This window comes from Aquila chrysaetos, chromosome 4 (assembly GCF_900496995.4).
Source record: "Aquila chrysaetos chrysaetos chromosome 4, bAquChr1.4, whole genome shotgun sequence".
Classification (NCBI taxonomy): Eukaryota; Metazoa; Chordata; class Aves; order Accipitriformes; family Accipitridae; genus Aquila; species Aquila chrysaetos.
The window spans coordinates 46,374,808-46,390,310 of record NC_044007.1 but is presented as its reverse complement, the minus strand read 5'-3'; the positions used below and the strand labels follow the sequence as shown (position 1 = coordinate 46,390,310).

The 15,503-nt window shown below is 38.8% G+C and overlaps 4 non-coding genes across 4 annotated transcripts; 1 reads left to right on the top strand and 3 right to left on the bottom strand.

Annotated features, from left to right (window-relative positions):
- Nucleotides 1–3,055: 3,055 nt before the first annotated feature.
- On the bottom strand, nucleotides 3,056–3,128 carry TRNAA-AGC. The gene has a single exon. It is a non-coding gene; the product is annotated as a tRNA-Ala (tRNA).
- Nucleotides 3,129–3,621: 493 nt separating this feature from the next.
- On the bottom strand, nucleotides 3,622–3,694 carry TRNAA-AGC. The gene has a single exon. It is a non-coding gene; the product is annotated as a tRNA-Ala (tRNA).
- Nucleotides 3,695–6,483: 2,789 nt separating this feature from the next.
- On the top strand, nucleotides 6,484–6,556 carry TRNAA-AGC. The gene has a single exon. It is a non-coding gene; the product is annotated as a tRNA-Ala (tRNA).
- A 923-nt stretch (nucleotides 6,557–7,479) lies between these two features.
- On the bottom strand, nucleotides 7,480–7,552 carry TRNAA-AGC. Its single transcript has one exon. It is a non-coding gene; the product is annotated as a tRNA-Ala (tRNA).
- Nucleotides 7,553–15,503: the final 7,951 nt, after the last annotated feature.

Below are 15,503 nucleotides of genomic sequence, written 5' to 3'. Positions count from 1 at the left end.
TAACTAGGTGTAGGAAAGCAACTAAACTTTCTTATGTGCAAGATTTATCAGAGAGTATCTCTGATGACCTCTAAAACAAATGTTAGGAAGTAGAGGAGCTTTTCACCCTTCCTCCATTTTAAGAGGTCAACTTTATTACAGTCCTTGTGCAAGTTTTTTTGTGACTTGTGAGCTGTTACCTGTCTAATTCTTAAAGATACTAAAAAGCTTAAAACAGTCATCAATAGTTCTGAACACCTCAGACACCAAAGAAAAGAAAAAAGGTGATAAACTGGCTGTTCCTAAAATTATTTTTTCTTGTCATAGTCTTTGATACTGCCCAATGCTGTAGTACTCAAGTGTCATTTCCTTCCTTCGTCCCCTAAAGAAGTAACCACAACAGACCCCTTGGAGTTTGGCACTTCTCACCCAATGAACAAATGGTTGGCACAAGCTTACTGAGTTGGGAGCCAGGGAAGATTTCCTTCCTGATTCTGGTTCTTAGTCATAAGCCAGGAGCACTTTCCAGTTGCCAATCTCTTCCAGCAGCACCAGATCCAGACTTGAACCAGGAGAACGCAAATACCATTCCAGAACATAACTGCACATTACTACATCCACAATTTCAAGCCGGAGAGAATTAAGAGACAATTGAGCCTATGTATCCAGGCACATCATGTCCATCCAGTGAGCTGAGCTTCCAACCTCCAACAATATAGGAAGGCTAGGCTGGCTACCTGCATTGGTATTTATGACCACATCTCAGTTTTAGTCACATAATATGTTATCTTTGCTTTTCAATACATGTACATGTGGGTGGGAAGATGAAGAAAGGGGAGGCACCTCCATAATCCAGCTAGTTCTTAGCCCATCTTTCAGTATGCAAAGAACAGTAATAAAGCTCTTAAGCTTGTACTCAGTAACGATGAAGCTCTAAGGCCATTATATAGGCAGATTTTTTTTTTTCATTAATTGGGCATCTCCTTACAGTATCTTTCTAAACAGTCTTGGCAACATCTGCTTGCTTGACAGTTCCACTCATGTTCCATCATTGTATAACGCCAACATACCAGGATCACACAGTTCTTGTCACTTTTAAAAAATAATTGTCTCCCTAACCCTTATTAGAAGAGTCTCTTATGGAATCTGCATGATACATAAACACTCCAACCAAACTGAAGTCAATATAAACAAATGAATACAAAGTAAACATAATTATGGGCCTGATCCAGCTTCTCAGCAATACAGGGGCTAGCTGTAGAAATCCATCTAAATACTTACTGTTCTCAGCTTCCTCTCAATAACTGAAAAGAGCAGCCCCAGGCTGATGAGGAAGCTAAAGCAGGCTTAACACTGTTTCAACTGCAAACCTGAGAATGACCACAATAGGTAAGCTATTTCCCCTGGGATTAACAATAATGCTCCCAAGTGTGGTGCTTTTTTTATAGAAAAATAAAATGCTATGTAGACCTTTCACAGCTGCTTTATATGGCCTGTTTTATTTAAGTGCAACAAGCAGGTTCGAGTCCTTGCATAACCCTTTGGGCAAAACTTCAAGATGGATGTAACTGAGAAATACTCCAAACTGCGTACTCTGCCTTCACTTCATGACAAGAAAGAAGGAAAAAAAAAAATCAATCTATTCACTTATTTGAAGAGATCTTGGAATACTCAGTGGTCATCCGAAAAGAAGAAAAGGTATTCTTTCTCTGAAAAGGCTCATCATTAGATATTCCTGAGAGACAGATGTGTAAGTTATCTTCATCCATGCTTCTTACAACAGTTGATAAGAAATCACATATCAAAGAGAATGATCAGGAATCATTTTTTATAAGGCAGCTTTACTAAAGGATGTTCGTGGGACAAGAACCCAGTGCCAACACAGTGTGTACTGAGAACAACCCTGCTGAAAATTAGTGTGTACGCAGTAGGTATAAGCATGTCCCAGACTGTTGTCAGAATGATGGCATTTGGTATGACCATTCTAGGCATCTTCTGACTACTAATCATATTGAAAGTAGTCTGGTACACTCTTTTTTAGGTGTGCCCATGAGTTCAAGGGAAAGGTTAAGTTTTCAGCCTCCAAAGTATAAGGAGACAGGCCAAGAAGTAGAATAACAAGTCTTTTGCTAGTTCCACATACATTTTCTTCCTCAGCCATGAACAGAGAGTTGTAAGGAAATGAGTAGGCCTTCTTGCACACTGTAAGGTGCTTTGTTAACGCTCAAGACACAACAGATTTAGCAGCACAGGTCACTAAGATCTAAAAAGCTGCACTTGCTGTGCAGCTGCTTCTAAAAGGGTCAGGGGGAAGTGCACCATAAAGAAACACACAACATCTGGAGAAGGACCAAAAGGAGAAACTAATAAGGTGTTAGGGGAAGTCAGTGAATCAGTTTGATGGCCGAGGTTATCTCTGAAGCTCTAAGACAAATGTGGCAGGCATTAGCCTCTTAAAAGCAGCTCTGCGAAAACAGAAGCAGGAGAGAATGGTAAGGAGCTCAATTATAACCTGCACACAGGCCATAGCTAAAAGACTTGGTTGCTGTAGTGTGCTTTGTAGGATACAGACTTGGGAAAGAGGTGACACCTTTTACCCTTAAACTTGAATTGACTGATCCAGCTCATACTACAGCTTCACAAAGATGCTAAATGAAAAGAAGATCCTATATTTCTGGACAGGCCACAATGGAGAGCTGGGGAAGAACAGGCATTCCTAAACTGCTATTTTCCACTGTCTGATCAAGAAGACATGCTGATTCAGGTCTCTAACCATCATTTGTCCGTTGTTTTTCATAAAGCCTACAAAAATGCCATATTGCAGTACTCTTTTTCTGCCAAATTTGACTTAAACTGGCCAGGAAGAGTCAACAGTTATGACAGAGGATTGACATATGCAGTTATATAAGCCTGATTTTAGTAGTAAAGCTCCCAGAGGAAGGAAGGGAGGAAGAGAGGAAGGAAAAAAATCAGTTTTACCCCACTTAAAACAAAATCAACATTTTACCAAAATAGTACATACTTTGTTTTGGTAGTTTCTACTTCTAGGTATAACAATTTTTATTTAACAAAACACTGGAGAATGCGGGCATCGATCCCGCTACCTCTCGCATGCTAAGCGAGCGCTCTACCATTTGAGCTAATTCCCCTCCCTCTTACTGTTGATAGGGACCACAAAACTGTGATCTTCAGGGTGTATTTAAAATTGCAGTTCCACATATAAAATAGTTTTCTCTCTTGCTCTGGTCTCTATTCACAAATGAAAACATTCAACTTCAATTCCAAAACAGGTGTCAAATAATGAATTTGTAGCATTTCATTTAGTATTTTCAAACAAAGTAGTAAGAAACGAGACAAACCAGAAAACCAGGTGTATAAAATAAAAGTTCATTACTTGCAATTCATTAGAGGAAGTACGTTCCAGCATTTGGTTTTCTCCCCACAAAAGTAAGTTTCTATTTTTTTTTAAATATTAGTTAATTATTTTAATTTATTCTAATCAAACATATGCCAGGATTTAAGAAATAAACCATGTACATCTAAAAAATAAGAACTTATTTTACTTTAAAATTCCAGTTCAATACATGAAAACATATTTTGTAGTTAACTGTTTTTTCTCCAACAACAAACAAAACATACCAGTGGAGAATGCGGGCATCGATCCCGCTACCTCTCGCATGCTAAGCGAGCGCTCTACCATTTGAGCTAATTCCCCCTCACAACACACTCACCGCAACCATGTATTTAATAGCCACAAACACAAACTGCCTTCCTTTTACTGACTCTGCTCCTTTATCATGGGTAGTAATGCCAGAGCAACCGTTCAGAACACTTAATACCATCTGACCTTGAGCTTGTCTAATTTTTTTGTCCAAGATGACAAACTCTGCAAGTACTGTGATAAGGCACTTCATGCTAACTTGCATGACAAACTCACGACCTGCGGCCTTTCAGTGCCACCCAACTCGCACTAGACTTCTTTGAAGAGGGCAGCTGCTGCTTCTATGTTGAGGGAAGTCACATCACAGACAATGCAGTGGAGCAGCTTGAAGAGAATACAAAACTCGCACTTGCCCCAATGTCCCCTAAGAAGACCATCTAGAAAGCAAAAGTCAAACCTGATTAAATTGGCTTCTATCAGTTTACATTAGTGTTGCCAAAGAGATGCATCAAAGTGATCTGTGTTAAAGTGTCCTCGTTTCAGCTGGGAAAGAGTTAATTGTCTTTCTAGTAGCTGGTACAGTGCTACGTTTTGAGTTCAGTATGTGAAGAATGTTGGTAACACGGATGTTTTCAGTTGTTGCTAAGTAGTGTTTAGACTAAAGTCAAGGATTTTTCAGCTTCTCATGCCCAGCCAGCGAGAAAGCTGGAGGGGCACAAGAAGTTGGCACAGGACACAGCCAGGGCACCTGACCCAAACTGGCCAACGGTGTATGCCATACCATGGGACGTCACATCTAGTATAGGAACTGGGAAGTGGGGGTGGGGGGAATCGCTGGCTTGGGGATTAATGGGGCATCGATTGGTGGGTGGTGAGCAATTGCACTGTGCATCATTTGTACATTCCAATCCTTTTATTATTACTGCTGTCATTTTATTAGTGTTATCATTATTAGTTTCTTCTTTTCTATTAAACTGTTCTTATCTCAACCCACAAGTTGTACTTCTTTTCCCAATCTTCTCCCCCATCCCACTGGGTGGGGAGGGAGTGAGTGAGTGGCTGCGTGGTGCTTAGTCGCTGGCTGGGGTTAAACCATGACATAAAGTATGTGGACACAAAGCCTTCACAGCTGAAATACCCTAAAGAAATGAGAAAATGTAATTAAGAAGGTCAGGTTATTTTCAGCCATGTAGTTAAGGAAGTTCTCCCAACCAAGTGGAGAAATTAGAAATTTTTACTCATCATCTTACATGAAAACTTACCAATCACAACAAATTCAAGAACACAAAACAATGGGCTGTCAATTACATGAAATACACATTTTAATCACTGAAAATAGTACTGTTGAAGACGTCCTTCCTCACCCTTATCTGACTTTGGCATCAAATTTTTTCGGTGAGCTGAATTGTCCGAGCTTTTAGGCCTTTTCAGTGGCAACAGAGTGAGATTTGGGGGTGAAAAATGGAGAAAGGTAATATTCCGTTTTCTTACTGACTCAGACTGCACTGGGTAGATAAAGGAAACTGTACAAAGAGCTGAACCTTGTGAAATATGATATGGGAAGGTTCCCAGCTGCAGACATGCAGTGGGCCATCACTGAGCCTAAGATGTGTGCCTGTGAGAAGGACTGAAACCACTTCTGCATATTTGTTTTCCCCTTAAGTCTACTCCAGTGAGGTAGATAAAGTCAGTTACAATGTACTGCGAGAAACAGTAAGAACAATTTTTTCTGTTTTGTTGTGCAGAGATTGAGGTAAGGCAAAAGAATATTTAAATTCTAGGAGAACGTTTGCAGTGACACTGTGGTTTTAGTTCCACATCTTGGCCTAGAATCTGGATTGTGATAGATTTGAAGTACTACCTTACTTTAGACAAGCTGTAAGCAGCTGATGCTAAATTTCATAATTTATTTTCTTTTGACTGGATGCTGCCATCCAGTAAGTTAAATCCATTAGGGAAAACCGCCAGCGCATGTACTGTTGGATTACTGCACACATTTTACTTCACTAGCAGAACTTACTTTTCTGCGTTTAAACAGAAAGTGAGAAATCTTTTATTATATCTTTTTCATTGCCTTTATTGTTTCAGAGTATGTCAGTGTAACCACTCTCACTGTAAACTACATTTTCCTTCTTTAAATCCAGAAAGCAATCCTTGATTTAATAACCTGGGAATAGAGCTTTGCCAATGTGCTTCTTACTGAAAGTCAGTTAGTGTAACTACACTTGAATTTTTAGATTTCTAAAATGTTTTTAGTAACCCCATATATTTAAGAGGCAATACTATTTTAACTGAATCATCCAAGTCAATACAGAACGGTAGAAATACCTAGAATATAACTTAGGAAGATATAAATGAATACTTTCTCTCCAGGAACTATGATAAACACGAACTTTTAAACCATTATATTTACCATTTACGTACAGCTAATTAGAAAATAAAGTTGGAAAAGAAAATAAAAAGACTTGGAAAACAAGAAGAAAAATCTCATTGCCCTTCAGTGACTTTTACCAGTACACTTTCTAGACTTACAAGTCTTTTGGTATCTGCATTGTAACAGAAGAAAAAAAGTAGTTCTCTCTCCTTCCTCAATAAACACTAGAGGAGGCTTTGTTCAGGAAAGTAAGTGTTGTTTTATCAAATTAACATAGCAGAAAATGCATCGGTATGCTTCTCATATGTCAAGTGAGTATTCTGACTTCTAAGCTAACAGGCTTTCCACATAAATACAGTGATGATTCAGTGTTATTAAATTAGCAGACTGACTCAACAAAGTAATTATATCTAAAGCAGCCAAGTTATGATTCAGCAGAAGTAAATCCACCCCTCATGTTATCAAGCAAGGGGAATTAGCTCAAATGGTAGAGCGCTCGCTTAGCATGCGAGAGGTAGCGGGATCGATGCCCGCATTCTCCAGTGTTTTGAGAGACTGAGAATCTACAGCAGTGTAAGATTTTCTTCCATAAATTGTTTGGGTTTGTAAAAGAAAATATATAGCTAGTAATATATATAATTTCATACAGCAAATAAAACAGGAAACAATCTCAATCAGCAGACTACACTTGTGAGCTCTGAAAAATTATTTCTTCACAAAACGACCTAATACTAATGTTATTCTGTAATACAGGAAATAAAATTCACTTCTGTCCCTTACAAGTGCATTTAATTTTAATGTGAGCATTTTGTTTGCTTTTAATTACATGAAAACTTAGTGAAATTCTCTATAAGAAGATGTAAAAGTATGTAGTTGTCTATATAATCATCAGCTCACCACAGAATTACTGTCTCTCCAGCTACCTTGCACCTGTTGTAGCTAGGATGGGCATGACACACTTGCTCCTAATCTGAGTTTCAAGCGACATTCAATCTCTCACAATTTCACTCAATTTCTTCCTCAAGCCATTATAAGAAAATAATTTGTACTTTAAAAAAAATGCTCATCTTTGATCAATATTAACAATTTAAATCATTCATATTGTGCATGTGCTTCTTAAAATTGACTAATCTTAATCCTTACAAAACTGCTACAGAAAAATGCATCTAAATTTAAAATAGCCCCACAAAGTAAGGTAGTATAAACAGTGAACTAATATTGCACCACAGCAAAAAAATCAGAAGAAACAGCGGTATCTGTCAGTGTGCTTGTATTCCATTCCTTAAAACCCATTAATAGGAATTTATTTCTTTTTTTGTGCAGGCAGTTACACTAATTTTAGACAAAATAGAAGTTTACAAGCCTCTCTTTTCCAAAACAGCAAAAAAATTACAACTGGTAACTGAAAAAAATGAAGTATTGGTCACAGTAGTGTTACTTAAAAGTGACACAGTTAAGTTGCAAATGGAGAATGCGGGCATCGATCCCGCTACCTCTCGCATGCTAAGCGAGCGCTCTACCATTTGAGCTAATTCCCCCCATGAACTACAGCCTCTGTTTACTGTCCCTTCCTACTTTCGTGTTTCTCACTGACAGAATAACCCACAAATTATACTAAAATTTGCTCTGCTCTCTCAAGTACAAACAAAACTTTCTCCCCCAAATCACATTGATCCTCCACCCAAAAATCACACTGGTAGCTGGGCAGTTAGAGCCCACCGCTGGAGTTCTAATTCCTTACCGAAGTTACCGGTAGGCAATAACAGAACACAACTTTCTAGTGAAATGCAGAAACAGTTAGGTCTTTCTTAAAGCACACTACTTTTGACAGCCTTAGAGGGAATTTTCCCTAACATGAAATCTGTACTCCTTGATGTAACAGCACATTTTATTCAGCTGAGCTGCATCTGGATAACAGAAGGTTTGTGTTTCCAAGCAATTGCAGATTTATGTTCAAACCAAACAATGATGACTGCTTAGAGAAATCAGGATATATTTAAAGATTATATTCTTCTAAAATAGATTTTTCCTATTGTAATCCCTAGGTGGACTAGAATCAGATAAATTACTTTACCCATTTCCACATTTTACAATATAATAGATGTGACTGAATAGGTAGAGTTCTTCCAGTTCTTTCTTTTGTGGCAATGGAGTCTGGGCCCAAGTTAAAAAAAGGAAAAAAAAAAAAAAAAAGCACTCGGGCAAATGGAACACTGGAAAACAAAGTAATAGTTCACATTATTTATTTCCACCTCTCAGGAATTCTTAAGGTGTGACTACATCACCAGATAAAGACTCACACATACTTGTAAAAATCAAGAATACATAATTAAAGTGTTAAAAAAAAAAATCACGGCTATAATGAAACAGCAGTGAAAATGCTGTTCAGTGGTTTTGTTTCAGCTCTGCAAGATCAGAGTCAGAAAACACAAAGAATTTAGGGTCTCCAATGTTTCCTGTTACTTGAAGTTATGTACTAAAGTCTCCTACCTTTGAAAGTGGCATTTAGAGAAAAAAGAAGTAACTGTTTATGATTTCACACTATCATAAAATAGAAATAAAGTAAGCAAAAGAGATCTACTTTGCTAGAACTGGAACACGCAGATTTGTTGATCTAATGTGACTGACACATCATGACCACCATGTATCAACACACTTCATGTGTTTCAGCTTCTTACTTCCTCAATCTCTATATATTGTCATTTAACTTGCAGGATTGAAGCCATATCCCGCATATTTAGATTTGCACAAATAGCTGCTGATTCAGAGTGCTGGGAATTATGGTCAACTAACTGTTCATTAGTCAGAAAATAACACTGAAATAGATAAAAAGAAGAAATAGCAGGCAGTAATCGAAAGACACACAACTGACCCTAAGAAAAGGAACCTTAGGGAATCCTTGTAAAAAGAGGAAGGGGAATTTGAGTGAACCCTTCAGAAATCTTGTAATGTCTGGGACTTTCTTTTGCTTTGATTCTAAAAAAAAAAAAAAGGCAAGAGAGAATTGTGAACTTTTAGGTAATACTGTAAATGTAGTACATCTTTGCCTTTCTGGAAAAAAGAGTATCTGAAATTAAATTTATTAAATAACTCTAGAAACAACTCTCTTGCAGTTTCTTTCTTGATTTGCCCAAGATCCTTTAAGACACATGAATCACACTGACATATCAAGATCTTTCAATTCTCTCCTCTCCAAGGACTTGGTGATCTCAGAAAGTACAATAACCAAACTCCAGTCTTTGCAGGACATCTAGGTTAATACCCGAATAACACATATTTGATTTTTTTAATAACTGGGATTATACTTGCGTCCATGAAATAAACCAGAGTATCAAATTTTAGAACATTTTACTGAGCCAAATATTTAAAGAGTACATCCTAAGTCATCCTCTGCATATACAGTTCTTGCCGTGCCATATATAATTCAACAATGTCTGTGGAAGTTCTCTGCAGTCAGCAACTCAGTACTTAGCCATAACCAAAAGTTACAGATTCAGAGACAGTGGAGGTTTATTAGACAGTATCAAATCCCTCAAAGTCAACCTGTATGTAATCATGCTTTAAAAATATTTGACCATCCTAACTCTAACACAGAAAACTTTTTGTGTGGCATTTCCTCCAGACTGTCACCTGTTCAACCCTGATTATTAAGCACCTTGCCATTGTGCTCTTCCAACTTAGATCAGACTTTCAAATGCATTACCCAAACTTTTTTTTTTTTCCTCCAGAAGATCCCAGACAGCATGGTATTGTGGCATTAGGACTACCAGAATCTCAGAAAGGGAGGAAAAAAGGTAGTAGCAGAAAAACATTTAAAGCAGAACATCTCAAGTTTACATTTGTACATGTATGAATGGTTTTACTACTGTAGAAAGTTCTAACTGTAGAAAGGATGGGGATACTCTGTGAAGATACCTCTGGCTTTCTAATGCAACACCACTCCCTCATTACTTTTCTTGCAATTCCATTCACAGCATAAGACAATTTCTGAATGACTGTGGTTTTTTTCTGAACCTTTGGCTTTCTTGTCTGAGCAACCTACATCATCCTTTAGCAATACAAGTCCCTTCTTCTTTTTCCTTTGCCCATTATGGTATCTGTAATTTCTGACACCATGAGCACAGAACTCTTAAATGTAGACAAAAGATTTCAGGAACCTCACAGCATGACGTGGCTCAGAATATGCAGTGCTTCAAAAGACAGCGCAGAAAACCTCTAAGCAGCTTAATTAGCGGAAGCCCAAGTAGGCCTGCAGTTGCAAATTCACTTTTAAGATAAAACAGCAGCAGCAGTTTAAGACAAATACAGCGCTTTTTTTAATCCAAAGGTACTCTGGGAATATTACTATTTTAGGAATGTAAACCAATTATCATAACAAAAGGAATAGAAAACAGAAGCTTCTAGAGAAGGCAGGAATACCAAAGAGGTGAAGAAGAAGCAGCAAGACACTAATTATCATTGACCAGAGAAAGAAGAGAGAGAATTCACAAGCTAGCACTCCCATTAGTTATAAATCACTAACACTAACCTCACTTTCTGAAATCGTCAAATGCTGCTGCAGCATCCAAGATGCCAACTCCCTCTTTCGTGCCAAGAGCTCTGAAACGTCCAGAAGTTCCTTTGCTTAGTCATATTTTAACTAGAAACACAGCACTTCTGGTTATGATGAAAACATTCCAGAACACCAGTGACTAAATCCCACTTTCAGAAGTGACTCAGAGTTATACCACAATTATGGCACTATACATTTCAGTACACTACAGAAACAAACTAGCTTTAAATGAGTTGGCTTGATTACTAAAAATTCCACTCAATATTTTACCCTGTTTTAGTGAGAATGCCTTCTGCTCTCTGTATGATTGACAAAAATAGGTGATATAAAATCACTCACAGACAAAAACCATGATTTTCCTCCAAACAGGAATACATAACTTTAAGGTTTGCACTTCAAAGCAACTAAAAAAACCACACCAACCTCCCCCCCCCCAAACCAACTCTAAGTAACCCTTACAGATTTTCATTTGTGGTTGGTTGGTTGTTTTTTTTTTCCCTAGTATTCCTTCAGAATAGAAATCACTGAAGTCTTAAAAACACCTATGTTGTAAACCAACCAACCAAACAGAACCCTTCTAATTGTGTTTGCATTAGGCTTGTATGAACACAGCCCAGGCAGGAACAAGGCTTCATCATGCCAGCTTTTGAATGGCAAAGCACATCTACATGGCTTAATTAAGGGAAGCACCAAGCAGGCTTACAACTGCACACAAACTGGCAAGTACTGCTGCCCATGAAACTTTTTAATTTGTTACTAATCAGTGGTACTCTTAAGGCTTTAACACAGCAAGTGGGGGAAAACTTACTTAAAATCAAACAAACCCCAGAACTAGCTATAAATTAAGCAGTGACAAAATAACCTAAGGACAGCTACAATATGTTCCATTCTTTTAGACAGCCTAACCTTCATGTGGATAAATTTATCATTAAAATGAAACAAATAATTATGTCTCCAGTTCTGTATTCAAATCTGTATTTAAAGCATTGAAGGAAATGTGTTCTGGACCTCAGAAATAATTTTAGAGAAAATTAGTATCAAAATATGGAATTAGGCAACAAAACCAACACCCTCCTTTGGGAAAAGCAAAGCAAAACAAAAAAACAGTACTGTGAATCACACAAAAAGCCACGCAGCAGGTCTTGAGTCAGAAGAAACCTCCTCCCAGAACTACTGCTGTTCTTTATGGCCACAATAAGAATAAAACTTGATTTGTTGATGAAGATTTTACTGATCTCTCACAAAATTTTACCTCTGTTTTACTGTCATTCGTTGTTTTATATCCAAACCACAGGACAAAAACACTCTAAAAAAAACCCCAAACAACTAACCAACCAAAAAAACCAGCAAAAAAAAACCCCTAACCTAGAAAGATTTGCTACTTTTAGTAATATTTGCCACTGCCATTACCCTGTTTGAGGAAAATCAGTGCAGTCCATCTGGGAGGTAATGTATCAGTACAGTACAATACTGCAATATCGATCAAGGAATCAATGCTGGAAACAGCTTAGCCAGGCAACCTAAGTAACTTCAGTCAGCATTAGCAGCCACAACAGAAGCCTGCAAGGGCCCAAATAATTCATGTTAAATATACTGCTTTTGTAAGAAGTACAAAACCATAATGTTCTTTGTGTGTATTTACCAGATTGGCATTTAAGTTAACCTAGCGCTAAGGAGGCAGTGAGCTGACATCTCAGCTCAGAGGGAGATCAGACTACCCTTTTATGCTACTCTGGAATCTCTATCTGACCACACAAAAATCACCATCGTGATTTCAACCCATAACAACCCAAACCTGAAAACTGAAGTACTGAGCAAGACATCCAAGTTATCATTCTCTTTCTCTAAAAGCATCAATGGTTTTTAAATTTCTGTCCAGATGATCATAAGGCTTCCATATTGGCGAAGATTTCATTATGTTTCCAGATGGGAAAACTGCAAGTCATATATTAATACAATTACGCATTTTGGTCTCTTTTTTAGGAAAATGGCTATATTCCCATCACCACTTCCTCCTCTGATTTTTTTGGAAGACCTGACATCTCTACCAACTTCATGAGGGTTTCAAAAGAGTTTCAACATCACAGGGCTCGTGTACAATGCCCTCCTTGAACTAAGATGGCAATATAGAAAAACTGTATTATTCATTTTACATACCATCCAGCTTCAGATACTCCTTCCAAACAGTTTAATAATAGCCAAAAAAGGCTGTTATAAAAGCAGTGGGATTGACTATGCCTGAATCCAAATGGATCTGCAACCTTTGTCTTCTAAAATCACCACTGTAACGATCCAAATTTTCTCCACATTCCCTGTTAACTCCAGAAAGGAGAGGATGTGTGGTGGTTACACCTAGAGCTCTGCACAGGCTGCCTGGCTAATCAGCTATCACTGAACAGCACATACAGCATTTTCCTCATGTTCCTTTAGAGGCTCTGCAGAGCCATTGATTTCCACAAAACACTGGACATTTATCTTTCAGATTTTTAACCATTTTTCACTTTTGGTGCAAAAGTTACCAGGGGTGGGAGTGACAAAGATTTCCCTCGTTTAGAAGAACATTGAAGAAGATTTAAGATTCCTAAATCCTGTGGATTTTACTAAGGAGCAGAACTATCTATTCACTAAATGAGAATTTCTCCAGAATAACACAGTAGTTTTAAGAACAATAACCTCATCCAAACAAACAAAGCAGAAAAAGACCTGAGGAGCTGGTTATATAGAATGAGCTGAAAAATATGTTTGGCTGCAATGTTCAAAGATTAGAGGTTTAAGGTACACACAACTCAATGAAATCCAGTGTATGTTTAGCATTTGATTACTTAGGTCCATATGAAAATCTGAGAGCTTGTCTTTTTTTAATTTATACACCATCACACTATACAGTCATTTCAGGATTAGAACAGAGAAACCAGACCTATCAGTAGAAAAGCTGCGTTCACTGATGAAACTACCTGCTTACAGTGTACTCAAAACACAGATATAGCACAGAACCATCACAACCAAGCTGAATTAAAACCAAAAAGTTTAAGTTAGCACCCACTTCGACAAGTTCTTCAACCCACGTCATCCTCCTCCGATTTGATTCTTCCACTTCTTCCTTGGGCTCAGTGATGCACTCCTGAGTGAACTCTGGCTGAATAGTATCAGAAAAGAAAGAAAACAACAGCTACTAAATTTTTACTAATAGAATGTAAGATTCGTGTTGTAGCAGGCGTTGGGAGCGATCAAAGGAGAGCTGGAGCCCGAGCCATGGTAGCGCAGTGCAGCTGTAGGAAGCGCCCCAGAAGAACCCACAAAACTACCCCCTCTGCTGCGGAACAGCACCAACCGCTGCACCTCCTCCTTCAAGCAAGCACCCCCATGACCTCAAAACGAGTTTTCGTGAGACCCGCTAAAGCAACCATCACGACCATAAAACCCCTGAGTAAAAGGCTGCAAACAAACCTCCTCCGCCGGCTTCGTCTTTCGACAGTCTCAGCCCGCACTCGCTCAGGTTGACAACAACCCCCGCGCAGCGAACCCGGCCCGCGGGTTCCCGCCTCCCCGCCCCCTCAGGGCCTGCCCTTCCCCTGCCCTTCCCGGGCACCGAGCGCCCCCGCCCAGTGCTAGAACCTTCTGCGGCGGCGCGTGCTTTCGGCACCCTTCTCCCCCCCCAGCGGCCACGCGCTCCCTCGGGCAACTGCCGTCCCGTGTCCCCCCCCCCCCCCCGCCGTTTGTGTTTTTGTTGTTGTTGTTTTCTTCTTTAAATATAAATGGCGCGGTGAGGAGGCTGTGCTGGGAGGTTTGGTGTTGTGTGAAGAGGGGGATGCTGTAGTTTGGTCCGTTTCCCAGTCCTTCAGGCTGTTGTTGGGATGGCGGGTGAGTCTTCAAAAGAAAAGCCTCGCCTGTGTGGTGAGCCTGCCTGGTGGCCAGCTCTGGTGTTCCCTCCTGAGCCACCCGGTGCTAAACTTACCTTCTGTATCAACGAAGGGAGAAGACAGTGTGGGAAAGAGTGGATCTTGTTCCACATTTCACAGATGCAATGGTTGTAAGTGACAGCTGAGTGGGTATGCCTTTAAGTCTAATTTTTTTTTGACTGTAAATTCATAATTAGGGTTGTACTCGTGCATTATCCTAGGCATGGCTTTGAGGGTGGAGGTTGGAAAAAGTAATTAAAAATATGTATATGGGTCTGTGTTTAAGGAGGGCAAAATTCTTACCTTAAAACCACATTCCTGGTAGTTTCTAGCACTTGAGAGCATGAGTTTCAAATAACTTATAAAACATAATATATATCTTCCTGTCATTCTTTTTTTCTTTAAGAGATTATAAAATTTAAGGCTCGTTTGCAACTGTAAAAGCTTTTCCTGTCTTACAAAAAGATCGTGGCCTCTGAACCTTTGACACCAAACATCAGGTTACCTGCTAACAAAAAAAGCAGTTTTATTAGAAGATGGGAAAACTCACCTTTGATTTATCCTGCTAGCGGGCTTGGTGAAATTCTGTAGGCTAAGCTGCTCCAGCTTGCACCCTTCTTCCTCAGTTCCTTGGAGTCTCTGAAGCTTTGGCAGTAACCCATCTTCTGTGCATTTGTAATCTTGTCATCTTTGCCTATTGCTAGATATTTTTCCTGAAAAAAAGTAGAAGGAAAACCATGAATTCAAAAATTCCTTTCAGCAACAGCTGAGCTACTTTCCTCATGGCAAAAGTCTTTCTGTAGCTCGAGTGCTCCTTTTGCTAAATGTTTTTAGTAAAATTACAGCTACATTTCTCAAATTAATAAAAGGTTATTGAAAAAAATGTTAATGGTATTGGACAACCTGAAACAAGATCAATGCAGACTTTGAATTGTTTATCAGTCATTTAAGACTATAGCAGCATTTGAATTGATAGTAGCCATCTCTGAAGAACTTTCTGTGAGGAAAACTTTATCTCTTCTGAAAATAAAGACAAAG